Genomic DNA, 15,053 nt, shown 5'->3' on the forward strand with positions numbered 1-15,053 from the left:
GTAACCATAGGTGTGCACACCCTAATCACCCTGTGTGGCACAGATTCTCCCTGTTAAGACCCCTGATATTTCACTAAAGCCCCCTAACAGGGCTCCTAAAATATTTGTAAAGAACAAATAAAAAAAAATGTAATTGTAAAAAAATTATAAAAATAAAAACTACTGACACCATCCACTGCCCAACTGACACCATCAGTATAAATACATATGCACACACACATAGGTATTTGAGCTTTTGAGGTGCATACCCTAATGCAAAAGGCTGTGCACACCTATGGGTGTAACATGTAACATGCTCTTGTGCACCCACCTCCTGCCGCCATTGCTCCGCTCTCTGTTACAGTGGGTGGGGGTTTAAAAACAGCATGTTCATGCGGTGCTCCACCCACACAGCCATGTCATTGATTCATCATTTTCTTGTGCATGAATAGACTACAAGTACTGTCTTCCATTGCGGCAGATGGCTTGTAGTTCTCAATGAACTACGAGGGCACTGATGAGGGCTCTCATATTTTATTCATTCAGTAACTGCCTGAAACTACTTGAGAGTTTGCAGGATCCAAGTATTGCACCTACGATCGCGGGTGCAATGTTTTTCCAGGCTGCAATGTAAAAAATAATAAATGCACATTTTCCTACTTGCAAATATGTTTACATTATATATATATATATATATATATATACTTTTTTACAAAGTGTGAACTTTAATATCTATTTATGTTTTATGCATTTAGGATTGCATCCAGCTCTTTTTTTTTAAACAATCTCCTAAGCTGGCCAGAAATACAGTTTAACCACTTGCCTACAGGGCACTTTCACCCCCTAACTGCCCAAGCCATTTTCAGCTTTCAGCGCTGTCACAATTTGAGTGACAATTGCGCAGTCATGCAACACTGTATCCAAATGAAAATTTTATATTTTTTTCCCCACAAATAGAGCTTTCTTTTGGTGGTATTTGATCAACTCTGCGGTTTTTATTTCTTGCGCTATAAACAAAAGAAGTAGGGACAAGTTTAAAAAAAACACAGGGCTAGATCCACAGACGAAGTACGCCGGCGTATCTACTGATACTACTTTCAAATTTCCCGCGTCGTATCTTTAGTTTGAATCCTCAAACCAAGATACAACGGCATCTGGGTAAGATCCGACAGACGTACGGCTTCGTACGCCTTCGGATCTTAGATGCAATACTTTGGCGCTCGCTGGGTGGAGTTCGCGCCGTTTTCCGCGTCGGGTATGCAAATTAGCGATTTACGACGATCCACGAACGTACGCGCGGCCGTCACATTTTCTAACGTCGTCTGTAGTCGGCTTTTTCCGGCGTATAGTTAAAGCTGGTATTTTTCGGCGTATAGGTAGACTTGCCATGTTAAGTATGGCCGTCGTTCCCGCGTCGAAATTGAAATTTTTTTTTTTGCGTAAGTCATCCGTGAATAGGACGTAACTCACGTCTAAGTTAAAAAAATTAAGTCGTTGCGACGTCATTTCGCGCAAAGCACGGCGGGAAATTTCTGGACGACGCATGCGCAGTTCATTCGGCACAGGGACGCGCTTCATTTAAATGAAACCCGCCCCCTGATCGCCGATTTGAATTAGGCCGCCAGAGATACGCTACGCCGCCGTAACTTACCGTAACTAACGTAACTTTTGAGGATTCGAACCAGCCCAAAGTAAGTTACAGCGGCGTAGCGTATCTCACATACGCTGCGCCGATCTAAATCTCTGTGGATCTGGCCCACAATATTTTTTACTTTTTGCTGTAATAAATAGCCATTAAAAAAAAAAAAAAAAAAAAATTTCCTCAGTTTAGGCCGATACGTATTCTTTTTATTCATATTTTTGGTAAAAAAAAAAAATCACAATAAGCGTATATTGATTGGTTTGCGCAAAAGTTATAGCAGCTACAAAATAGGGGATAGTTTTAAAGCATTTTTATTATTATTATTTTTTACTAGTAATGGCGGCGATCAGCGATTTTTATCGTGACTGCGATATTGCGGCAGACACATCGAACACTTTTGACACATTTTTGGAACCATTCGCATTTATACAGTGATCCCTGCTATTAAAATGCATTGATTACTGTATAAATATGACTGGCAGGGAAGGGGTTAACACTAGGGGGTGATCAAGGGGTTAATGTGTTCCCTAGGGAGTGATTCTTACTGTGGGGGGAGGGGACTGACTGGGGGAGGTGACCAATGGTTGTCCCTATGTACAAGGGACACACCATCGGTCTCCTCTCCCTGACAGGATGTGGATCGGTCCGGGCACGCGCATCGGGTCCCCAGTGACGCAGCGGCGTGTGCGCCCCCTAGTGGCTTGTAAAGGCGCAACGTCATATGACATCCGCCTAGAACAAGAGGGTCTTCCTCCCGCCGTCATTTGACGACGGGCGGTGGACAAGCGGTTAAGGGAGTCTATTTCACATTTTCACAGCTTTACTGTTAAGAAGCCTTTCCATATGTTAAAGTTAAATCTCTTTTCCAACCAAACATAAAGAGTTCCCCCTTGTCCTCTGTAATGACCTGAAAGTGAATAACTCTACACCAAGTTCACTATATGGGCCACTTATGTATTTATGATAATGAGAATAAATTCAATTCCTCTAATCTTTCCTCATAGCCGAGCTCCTCGTCAGTTTGATTGCCCTTCTCTGCACTTTCTCCAGTTCCCCCGATATCCCTTTTTTTAAAGTGGTACCCAAAACGGAACAGTACACATCTTAGCCATTGGAGGACAGGCAACTAGAAAATTCACAAAACTGAGATAGATGTGTTCACATGCCCAGCATGATCAGTGTGAAATAGGAAAGCAAGGGGACTGGCAAGATCACACAAATGAAGCAATCCAAAGAGAACTTAGGTACATGGTACAACACACACATATCAGGAATATGAAATGTTGGGGTAACAAACACTTTGAAGGGTTAGTTCACCTTTACCAAAAAACTGTAGATAAGGGGGGCCTGTAGATAAAATCAAACTGTGCTGCAACTCTGACTAAAGTTTAATAATGCCCTTGCTATAAGTGTGGGCCATTTACGTGCTTCATGAAGCCTGACTGGAATACTCCCAGGCAGGACAGCCATCACAAATTTTGGGACCCCTTACACAGCTTTGGGCAGGGCCCCCCTGGAACCGGGGGGGGGGGGGTGCTGACCGAAAAACAAGTGTAATCTCTTCTCTCCTGACGCAAGATAATAAGGGGGGGGGGTGGCTTGGGGACCATCTTACAGGTGTAATGCAAAACATAAATAAATAAATAAATGAAAACAAAATGGGAAAAAACGGGAGGGGGGCCAGCCGGGTCTGTAAGGGACCCTGGGGACCATCGGGCCCCTTACAGGTGTAATGCAAAAAAAAAATTAAAAATTAAAACGTTAAAATTTAAAAAAAAACAGGAGAGGGGCCAGCCGGGCCCTGGGGACCATTGGGCCCATTACAGGTGTAATGCCTGTACCCCTCTGATGGCGGCCCTGCTCCCAGGATGTTGCTAGGATAAGTGAAGCCTAGTTGTCACAGTTTGTTTTTATCTATAAACCCCCCTTACCTGCATAGGCACTTCTTTGGTAAAGATGAACTAACCCCTTAAGCAAAGTTTATATAAAATCTGGTCTGGTTGCTCATTTACAATAAACAAGCCACATTTAGCCCAGGATTTTAATTTGGAAAAAGTTTAAAAAAAATATTTGAACAGGGAATTATAAATCTACTAGTACTAGGACTGTACTAGAATGGGGGAGAGAAAAAAAGAGGGGGTGACTGGGTACAAGCTCAGAGTAGATCGCATAGTCTGAGGCCGCGTACACACAATCGGTCATAACCGATGAAAACGGACTGAAGGACCAGTTCATCGGTTAACCGATGAAGCGGACTGATGGTCTGATGTGCCTACACACCATCGGTTAAAAAAACGATCGTGTCCGAACGCGGTGACGTAAAACACACAACGTGCTGAAAAAAAACGAAGTTCTATGCTTCCAAGCATGCGTCGGCTTGATTCTGAGCATGCGCGGCCTTTTGACCTATGCTTTTGCATACTAACGATCGGTTTTGACCTATCAGTTAGGCGTCCATCGGTTCAATTTTAAAGCTCTCTTTTTTTTGACCGAAGGATGGGGCCCACACACGATCGGTTTGAACCGATGAAACGATCCTTCAGTCCGTTTTCATCAGTTATGACCGATCGTGTGTACGCGGCCTTAGAGATCTAAGACATTGGGTTAGAAAAGTGGGAATGATATTCCTGAGTAAATTGTAACACTACTCTTCTTTGCATGTCAAAGCTGCAGTGAGGTCCTCCATGTACTTTATATCATTGCCCGCTGAGATCCACTGTCGAATAGTGGAAAGATCTGCAGTTCTCCATTTTTGGGGGATACATACGCTTGCTAAGTTGATCAAGACCGACTTAGTTTTGGCTAGCGATACACTTTTCAGTATACTACCATAGTATTATGTTGCAAATTGCCCTTATATAAGACCTAATATGAAGGCATTATGGATAAGCTTATACAGTAGCTGGCTGACTTTGACATTCCTAAAGAGCATACACTAACACAATTTATGTTTATCTGCAAATTACAGTGGAACCTCGGTTTAAGAGTAACTTGGTTTGAGAGCATTTTGATTTGCGAGCAACTTTTTTTTTTTATTCTGACTCGGTTTGAGAGTGGTGACTCGCAAGACGAGCAGAATTCAAGCTAAAGAGGCCTGCAGTACCTCATTTGGCCTGAGGTACGGGGAGCGCAGAAGTCGAGCAGAGCCGAACATTGGTCTGCAGTCCTCATTAAGCCTGAGGTACAGGGGCACAGGAGACAAGCCAAAGAGTTCTCGGGCCTTTTTGGACATTTTCAGCGCTCTCTGGCGCCCCCCACCTCTGGCCCTATTCGGTATTGCATCCCATTGAAGTCAAAGTGGAACAAATTATTTCTGTTTCCATTGACTTCAATGGGAAAACTCGCTTTTATATGCGAGTACTTTGGATTACGAGCATACTCCCGGAACGGATTATGTTCCTAATCCTAGGGTTCAACTGTATTCTTAAAGTGAAACATGTCCCAAATGTCAACAGGATTATAACAGTGCCCAGAACAATAAAGAATACATAAGTTGTATAAAAAATAGAAATGTATTACATAGAACAGCAACAAATATAGGGTTCAGTAAAGGTTAGTAGAGCATGATACAAATCATGTTTAATAGTCATTGATATCCATATATAGTAGGTGATCAATACCCAACATGTTTTGCCAACAATGGCTTCCTTTTAGGGGATTTTTGTGGACCACCAGTATTCTATATAGCTCAAGGGAGCATCAAAGGAAAATACTGAGCAAGTCCACAGAATTAGGGAGGGGAGGCAGTGTTTGATCACAGGGGATATATATGCATAGCTCCCAACTGTCCCTGATTTCGAGGGACTGTTCCTGATTTGGAGCAATGTCCCTCCATCCCTCATTCCTCCTCATCTGTCCCTCATTTTGGTCTGATCTATAGAGTTGTATATAAAATGCACTTTTTATCCATCAAAAAGTGTTTCCCAGCTCTAAACCTTTCATCTGATTTCTAAATTGCTGCATTTGTAAATTCCCAAAGCCAATATAAAGGAATAGTAATGGTAAAAAAAAAGCACTTGTGGGTTTAACCAATCTTTTTTTTTTGTACAATTATCCTTTAAGAGTGCGTGGCAAGGGGTGTGTCCTATGCCTGCATACTTTTGCTGATAGGTGTCCCTCATTCCCATTTCAAAAAGTTGGGAGGTATGTATATGGACCAGGAGAACTCTGCTATAAACATAGATTAGTACAGGGGAGCCAGCAATTTACAGCAATTTACAGCAATCATGCAGTGTGGAGCTATCACATAACGACCACTCGTGCTATGCAATGCCCACCAGCTAGTCCCAAATATAGGCAGTTCAAACCAAGCACATGATATAAAACCAAATGAGTAAACTTTACTTTAACTTTTACTTTAGAGGTAAACATGCTAACCAGTAGCTCCAGTCATATGGTTACCTGAAGTTATATGCAATTTTTACTTTTTCTGTTAAATTGTATTTGTATGGTCCTTAATGTTATGGCAGCCTCTTTGGTCACAAGACGGGCGTACGTTCGTGAATCGGCGTATCCCCTCATTTACATATTCTACGCCATATTCTACGCCACCTAGCGGCCATCCAAAATATTGCAATCTAAGATAGGACGGCGCAAGCCGTCGTATCTTAGATATGTTTAAGCGTATCTCTGTTTGAGCATACGCTTAAACATAGGTCGGCGTAGATTCTGAGTTAGGTCGGCTTAACTGATAAGCCGGCCTAACTCTACCTGAATCTACCTATTAAATTATACATTTGTGACAGGCTTTGACCTGGCCTTCAGATATTTTAGCTGAACAATAAGTTTACCTAATCATTACTCCTCTTGTTAGCCTCGTGTTAGTAAGTTTTAGTAAACATATCACAAAGTGAAATATAGTTCTCTGTGGACCTAAGGCCTTATAGATAGTGCTACAATTGTGTAATTCCATGTTCTACTATGATGTACACAGAAAATGTACATATACTCCCACGCAGACCAGTATCTGCATTATGACTCTCACTACCTCCCCAAACATGTACTAGGGGTTAATAAAACTCCTCAACTTGGGGCTGAGCTGATAACAACAAGCACAATAAATATAGAGAGAACAATAGCCTTTTAAGAGTGCTTTGAAGGTTTGGGGCTATCCAGATAGGTACACGAGGTTAAGCAAAAATATGGGACCCATCTAATGCAGGGAGGAGTAGAAAAAAGAATATACATAATAAATTTAAAGTGGAGGTTCACCCGAAAAGTACATTTTTAAGATTAGATTGATGCTCATTTTGTCAAGGGGAATCGGGTAGTTTTTTTTAAATCGAAGCAGTACTTACCGTTTTAGAGAGCGATCTTCTCCGCCGCTTCAGGGTATGGGCTGCGCAACTGGGCGTTCCTATTTGATTGACAGGCTTCCGACAGGCTTCCAACAGTCGCATACTGCGCGTCACGATTTTCCCGAAAGTAGCCGAACGTCGGTGCGCAGGCACCGCATAGAGCCGCACCGACGTTCGGCTTCTTTCGGCTACTCGTGACGCGATGTATGCGACTGTCAGAAGCCTGTCAATCAAATAGGAACGTCCAGTCCCGTAGACCATACCCGGAAGCGGCGGAGAACATCGATCTCTAAAACGGTAAGTACTGCTCGGATTTTAAAAAAACTACCCGATTCCCCTTGACAAAATGAGCATCAATCTAATCTAATCTTAATTTCCGGGTGAACTCCCGCTTTAAGAATGTAATCATCCCATCTTTTGGAATCTCCAAAGAATTTTAATAAACTTTGCATGCCTGTGCTTTTGAACCCCAGTAACACACCAAGACAATGGCTTGTACATCCAAAAGACCCTACACCCATAAACATGCAAAGTAATCTGTTATTTGCAGTGCAGTGTAATGAGGAATTCAGAAACCTGTACAATGAGGAGACAAGAAAACTGCTAGAGACTGCAGGTCTGGAAGCATCAGCTTTTCTGACAGTATAATACACATTTTGGACAGTAAAGCCAACTGGTTTAATGTCACACTGAAACAACCATTGCTTAAACACCATTATATATGGAAACACACTATATATAATTCTATTTTAATATTTTTTACCCCAGCAGATTGGCAACAATTCACACCTTCAATAATGTGACAATTTGGTGGTGCATTGAATTATGGAAATAGCACACATTATCATACATTCCTTAATGTTCATCTGCCTTAACATGACACCATGGTGATTGGATGTCATGCTGTGGTATTTTCCTGAAACTCATTATAACCAATGAAGCTACTTAATTCAATGATAAAATGCTTTTGTTTTGTTGTTATGTCGTGACAGCGCCCTGCCACTGTGTGATGCCGCCTAAACACGACCATTTTTAATGGTCTGGAAAAAAAAAATTGACGTGATTCTTGTCAAGCCTGCCTTGCCTACACACGATCGTGAAAAAAAAAATGCTTGGGCAAAGCGCGGTGACGTACAACACAAACGACGGCACTATAAAGGGGAAGTACCATTCAGATGGCGCCACCCTTGGGGCTGCTTTTGCTGATTTCGTGTTAGTAAAAGTTTGGTGAGAGATGATTCGCCCTTTTCAGTTTTTGTGCTTTTCAGTCTGTTACAGCGTGATGAATGTGCTATCTCCATTACGAACACTAGATTTACCAGAACGACCGCTCCCATCTCATAACTTGCTTCTGAGCATGTGCGTTTTTTTTCACGTCGTTAAAGCCTACACACGACCATTTTTTACAACGTGAAAAACGACGACGTTAAAAATGACGCGAAAAAATAGAAATGTTCTTAAATTTTAATGCCCATTTTCCACGTCATGAAAAATGTTATGGAACCCACACACGTTCGTTTTTAATGACATTAACAAAAAAAAAAACATTTTTCACGTCATGCAAAACGGTCTTGTGTAAGCGGCATAAGAATAGGCAAAAATTACACAGGGTTCTCATGAGTGCAGAGTGTAGGGCTCTGGAATATCGGTTCAGAACGGAGGAAACTGGCTGTTCACTTTCCTCCAGGCTCTGTAAATCCCTGATTGAGATCCGAAGTGCAAAGGCTTCAGAGTCTTAGGTTGGGCAAAGCCTTTAACGCAGTGGTTCTCAACCTTTCTAGTGCCATGATCCCTTGATAAAATTTCCCAAGTTGTGGGGACCCCAACAGTAAAATTATTTTCGTAGCGTAGGTTGTCAGCACCCAAGGCAAGACGACTAATTTGCGCCTCTAACCCATGGACATTGAGCGCTTTCAGAGTCCCTTCCACTTATACGGTATTAAAACCCCTTATGGTACATTTGAGGATGTACCACTCTTTCTTCTCCTTTCTTTCCCTTTTATGTCTCTCTATTCCAATTTATTTTTCCCCCATCCCTCTCTATAGCCATCTTTCTTGTTCTTTCTCTTAGGCCCCGTACACACGACCGAGTTTTCTCGGCAGAATTCAGCCAGAAACTCGATCGGAGCTGTATTCTGCCGAGAAACCCGGTCGTGTGTACACTTTTGGCCGAGGAAACCGACGAGGATCTCGTCGGGCCAAATAGAGAACATGTTCTCTAGTTCCTCGTTAGTCAATGAGGAAACTTGGCTCACCGAGATCCTCGGCGGCTTCACAAGGAACTCGACGAGCAAAACGATGTGTTTTGCCCGTCGAGTTTCTCGGACGTGTGTACGGGGCCTGATTCTTTCTCTCCCTTTTTCTTCTCCCTTTGATGCACTCTCAAGTTTTATTCCTTCTCTTACTCCTTGGTGGGGAGGTGGAGGGAATAGGATGAGTGTCAGTGCTGGTGGGGATTGGGATCAATGGCAGTGCTGTTGGGGGGGTGGTTCAGTGGCAGTGCTGGTGAGGAGTTCTGATCAGCCAACTTATGTGCTCTTGATCAAGGTCATCTTCTGATCTGAGAACTGTAGTGGGGACTTTTAATGGCAACTATAATCACAGGTAATGTTACTCACTGTGTCTCCAGCTTCACTGTGTCTCCAACTTTGTGGTGTCTCGCAGCAGTGACACCTATGTAGAAATCAGGACATAGGACCAGCCATGCCATGAACCAAATGGGTGGCTGCAAAGAGGCTGAGTGGGCGGCCGCGGGCTTCAGGAACAGCCCAGCTGGGCGGCCACAGGCTCAAGAAACAGCCCTGCTGGGTGGCCGCAAAAAGTCTGGGAGAGCAGTGTGGACTTCAAGAGCAGCCCAGGATTTGGTCACCCCTGGCAAATCAACATTTGACCCCAGAGGGGGTCCCGACCCCCAGGTTGAGAACCACTGCTTTAACGCAATATGCTGGTCTTTCTGGAAAACAGCAGGGTGTGTGTGCATGTGTGCACAGACCTTATAATCAGAGGCCTGGCAGAAGGTAAGGGCTCCAGTTAGGATCTGATCTACTCAGAAGACCATACTCTATGCTGGGTCAGGAGGTTTTGTGTCTAGAGGACTGAGTTGAGACAACTAAGCAAGTCCAGAGGACTGAGAGAACCCAAAGGATCTAGGTTGCAATTCTGTATGAAGCTGAAACCCCTGCATGGGAAATCCTGATATAAGGAATGTTGCTTAAATTTTTTAAATAAAAAATTGGGCCATGAAGGCCTGGTTGGCATGATCTCACTAACAAGCTCTACACAATTTAGTATTTATTACAGGTATTTATATAGTGCTCAGGTATATATATATATATATATTTATATATATATATATATATATATATATATATATATATAGTGCTGACACTTTACACAATGCTTTATATACTGTACATCCACATAATTCCATGCCCTCAAGGAGCTTACAATCTAATGTCTCCAGCTCACATGCATACATACACAGGCCAATTTAGACAGTAGACAACTAAACCTCTATCGTGTCTTTTTGTACAGTGGGTAAGCAAACGCAAGGGAGAATATGCAAACTCCATGCAGGTAGTATCTTGGTTGGGATTCAAACCAAGATTAGCAGGAGTGCTAACCACTAAGCCACTGTGCAGCCTCAATCCTCCAGAGTTACACATAATCAACTCCCAAATACACCTCAGTCCACCTCTGGTCAATGTTATCCTCTTTTTCAGGGAGCATACCCAGGTTAATCCACTCAGGGTAACGCATTTAGCATTTATGCTTAATTACATACAGTATCTCACAAAAGTGAGTACACCCTTCACATTTTTGTAAATATTTTATTAGATCTTTTCATGTGACAACACAGAAGAAATTATACTTTGCTACATTGTAAAGTAGTGAGTGTACAGCTTGTATAACAGTGTAAATTTTCCATCCTCTCAAAATAACTCAACACTAGTAGCCGGATTCAGGTAGGACTTACGCCGACATGTCTTCTGATACGCCACGTAAGTCCACGGATACGGTGTCGTATCTATGCGCCTTATTCAGCAAACAAGATACGCCTGAATTTTGGCTTAATACGACCAACGTAAATCTCCTACGCCGTCGTATCTTGGGCGCATATTTCCGCTGGCCGCTAGGGGCGGTTCCATTGATTTACGCGTCAAATATGTAAATGACCTAGATGCGCCGATTCACGAACGTACTTGCGCCCGTCGCTGTAATCTATGCCGTTTACGTAAGGCGTACGTCTGGCGTAAAGTTATTCCACCTAAAGCAGGGGTAAGTCATGTTAGGGTTTGGACAACGGAACAGCGACGGAACAGCCGTCGTATTTTACGTCGTTTACGTAAGTCGTACGTGAATGGGGCTGGGCGTAGGTTACGTTCACGTCGAAGGCATTGAGCCAACGTATCTTAGGGTGTATATGCGACGTGATTCGACCCTTCATTTACATGGGGTCACGCTTCATTTTAATACAGCACGCCCACTACCTGCCTACTTTGAATTAGGCGGGCTTACACCACCATTTTCGCTATGCCGCCGTAACTTAGGGAGCAAGTGCTTTGTGAATTCTGGCCTTGCCTCTCTATGTTACGTCAGCGTTGCGCATATGAGATGCGCTACGCCCGCTCAAGTATACGCCGCTCTACCAGAATCCGGGTAATAGTGTGCTGTCCCACTATCCCTTAGCTGACAGCCAGTTAACAAAACAAACAGAAAAAGTGTTTTATTCCAAAACTGAATTTACTTATATCAATAGTTCTGTAAACTGCAATACAATTAGAGAAACTTTGAATTACAATATGTATTGCATGTGACTCTTTGCAATAAGTACAACATTAAATATTACTATACAGAAAGCTTATATTTAAATTATATATCAAACACATAACAGTGCAGTCAAAGTGTAAATAAAACTTTGGGAAATAATTAATAGACGTACAGGCATTTGTGTATCTAAAGGCAAATTTGAAGATATTAAGTTATCCGCATCAGAACTAAAATGGCTTCTGTAACACAGGTAAAAACTTTGTTGTTCAATTAGAAACTTTATTAACAAAGGCAAGACTTCCTGCTTCTTTCCTGTGAGGAACTGAACTGCAATTGCAACAGGCAACCACCAGGTGTCCTCAAAATGACAATTCTATAGACAACCCTATAATATACAGCATACTCCCCGCCTGATATAAATATATACCACTACTATATAATCTATGAATTACTGTACTATTCAAACAGGTGACTGTATCTTTTGGACAAGAACATTCAAATCTGAGATAGACCTGAGATATACTTTAGCAATTCCTGGTTTAATGATTTTGACCTCTACTTTGCAAATTCTGCTGGAAATGGCTTTCACGACGAGACCCATTGTGCTTTACTTGAGGGTCTTTCAACAAGGCATTATTTACGAAAGGCAAATCCACTTTTCCTTTGAATATGCCTGGGGGGCAGGGAGTGGTTAGTGTAGCAGTGGGTGTAAATGACATGTACTTCAGCTCTTGGGCGCCTCCCCTGCTTTCAGTGAGAATGTTCTGGAAGAGGGGCAGGGCTGGGAGATGGAGTGGCATAAGGGAACATGTGAGGAGCCCTGACCAATCCTCAACTAGGATTTGCAGGGGGCAGGCCTCCTACATATACACACAGTCAGCCTGCTGGGGGGGAGTTGTCAGCTGGGTGAATTGAAAGATGGAGTGCTAGACTGCATGCTGGAGAGACACCCCCCATCTGGGGGGGTGTGGATTCGGCGGAGGAGCCCGGGAGCTGGGAGAGAGCCAGTCATGGAGAGTTGTCCTGGAACAGGAGCTGGAGGAGAAGTTGGTCCGCACGGTCTGGGTAAATCTTTCAAGAAGGACTCAGGACAGGAGTCCATGAGTGAGGCACAGTGGAGATCTGGAAGAGGCATGCCAGGGGAGCTGGGTGCAGAGCCAGAGACTGTGGAGTTTTGTGTCAAGTCGCTGCAGTCTGAGAACTCAGGATTTGCAAGTCGGGCTTGCTGGGATCAGTAGTCCATCGTCAAGTATGCTTTATTAATCAAATGTTCAGGGCTATAAAGAAGGGGTACTGCAGGCCCCTGGCCTATTATTTATCAAGAGAAGTTTCAGCTAGGAATTATTCAGAGTGAGTGAATTATTCAAGATGGTGGGACAGTATGTCTAATGCTGTGACAGGGAAGTGTTGCACAGGAGGTGAAGAGTCCTGGAGGTAGAAGTCTGCAGGGGGAGTGCAGAGGCGGGAGAAGTTCTGAGGTGAAAAAGTCTGTCAAGATAAGAGTCCATCATTTTTGTTTTGTGAAGATAATGAGCAACCATTTGTCAATGTGAAGCCAGATCAGCTCCAGCATAGCAAATACCAATTGTTCTATTGTTCTATGGGCACAGGGCCAATCTTAGGCAGGGTGCACAGGGTGCTTTGCACCCAGGTGCCTGCAGAGGTGGGGGCGCCAAAGTGGCAGAGTTCTCCCCTCCCTCCTTCTCTCCTTGTTTGTGTCCGTCCAGAACTAGTGTTCAGAGTATAGGTGTGTGTCCGTCCAGAACTGATGTGTCTCTGATCATCTCCTGTGCTATGTCTGTAGTCTCTGATCATCTCCTGTACTGTGTCTGCAGTCTCTGATCATCTCCTGTACTGTGTGTCTGCAGTCTCTGAACATCTCCTGTATTATGTCTGCAGTCTCTGACCATCTCCTGTATTATGTCTGCAGTCTCTGACCATCTCCTGTACTAAGTCTGCAGTCTCTGACCATCTCCTGTACCAGGGCTGGACTGGGACAAAAATTTGGCCCTGGATTTCATCCAGACTGGCCCACTTTGACAGGTCTCTCCCATGGCGGCCGGACAACTCCCGCACCCCCCCCCCCCCGGCCACCCAAGCCCCCTCTCCTCCTTCACTAGCCACTAGCTGTTCTACTTTATTAGAGTAGAACTGCTGGTACTGGTACTCTTATAGGCAGTAACACTGGGGAAGCTAGACATTATTTCACCCGGGCAAAGAATCAGTTTGGTGCCCCCCCCTTATGGGACAAGATTAGGCAGAAGTGAGAAACTCCCAGGCCATAGCTGTTGAGTCAGCTGTCTGTCCCCTCCCCCATGCTCCTCTGTCATCCCCCCTGCTCCTCTGGTCCTCCCTCTGCTTCTTTGTTCCCCCCAGGTGAGCGCTGCGGGGACGGAGAGACAGAGGAGCGGAGGGGGGCAGTGATCTGCTGTCACTGAAGCCGGCCCACTGAGCCATCGGCCCACCGGGAAACTCCCTGTAGTCCCAATGGCCAGTCCATCCCTGTCCTGTACTATGTCTGCAGTCTCTGACTGTCTCCTGTATCATGTCTGTAGTATGTCTGGGGGCTCTTTATAACAGACTCTCTAACAGAAGCCCTCTCTGTGTCCATCAGAGAGGCCGCTCTCCAGGTCCCAATAAAGTACTCTGCTTCTCTTCCTGTATTTTGTTTATTGTTAAGAGATCATGTAAGAATCCCAGGGTAATGAAGACTTTGTGGGGGAGCATCTCTGTGGTTGAGTCATTGCCATAGAAACATTTGTAAAGGGGAGGAGTTAGTAAAATGACCACGCCCATGTGGGGGCGCCAGAAATATTTTTGCACCCAGGTGCCTGTGACCCTAGGATCGGCCCTGTATGGGCATCCCATGTCCCTTTCTGCCAACCAAGTTTAATCCCCCAAATAAAACAAACCAAAGTAAAAGACTTTTCATTGTCTACAAGTGTGATATATGGATGTCTGGCAGCAGGGTGAATATTCGTGGATGTTGCTAACTAGTGGCAACACACTGTTACACCTGTATACACCATCAGCACTGCCTCCTATTGCACTGTCCCCCTCGGTGTATGATTTATAAATATAAATGCTGCAAATACCTAATTTTACATCCGAGATCCGTGATCACATGATTGGCCAGCTCTCTCCTCCTCCCCTCCTCTCCCCTTCATGACTGATGTTAGCAGGGGAATTTGGGCCCCTCCCGCTGAATCTGTCAGAGGAGGAGAGGAGAAAGCTGGCCAGTTATGTGATCACAATCTCGGCTGTGAAATTAGGTATTTGCAGCATTTATTTTTATAAATCATACACAGAGGGGCAATAGTAGACAGCGCTGATGGTATATACAGGTTAGACTGGCTTAACAACCA

The 15,053-nt window shown here is 43.9% G+C and overlaps 1 protein-coding gene across 2 annotated transcripts in view; it reads right to left on the bottom strand.

The window, feature by feature from the left end:
- The window catches only part of LOC120912727 (phospholipid-transporting ATPase IK-like), a 273,043-nt gene that overhangs the window by 207,411 nt on the left and 50,579 nt on the right, over positions 1-15,053 (bottom strand). The window lies entirely within an intron of this gene.

The sequence above is a fragment of the Rana temporaria genome, chromosome 1 (genome assembly GCF_905171775.1).
Source record: "Rana temporaria chromosome 1, aRanTem1.1, whole genome shotgun sequence".
In the NCBI taxonomy this organism is placed as follows: Eukaryota; Metazoa; Chordata; class Amphibia; order Anura; family Ranidae; genus Rana; species Rana temporaria.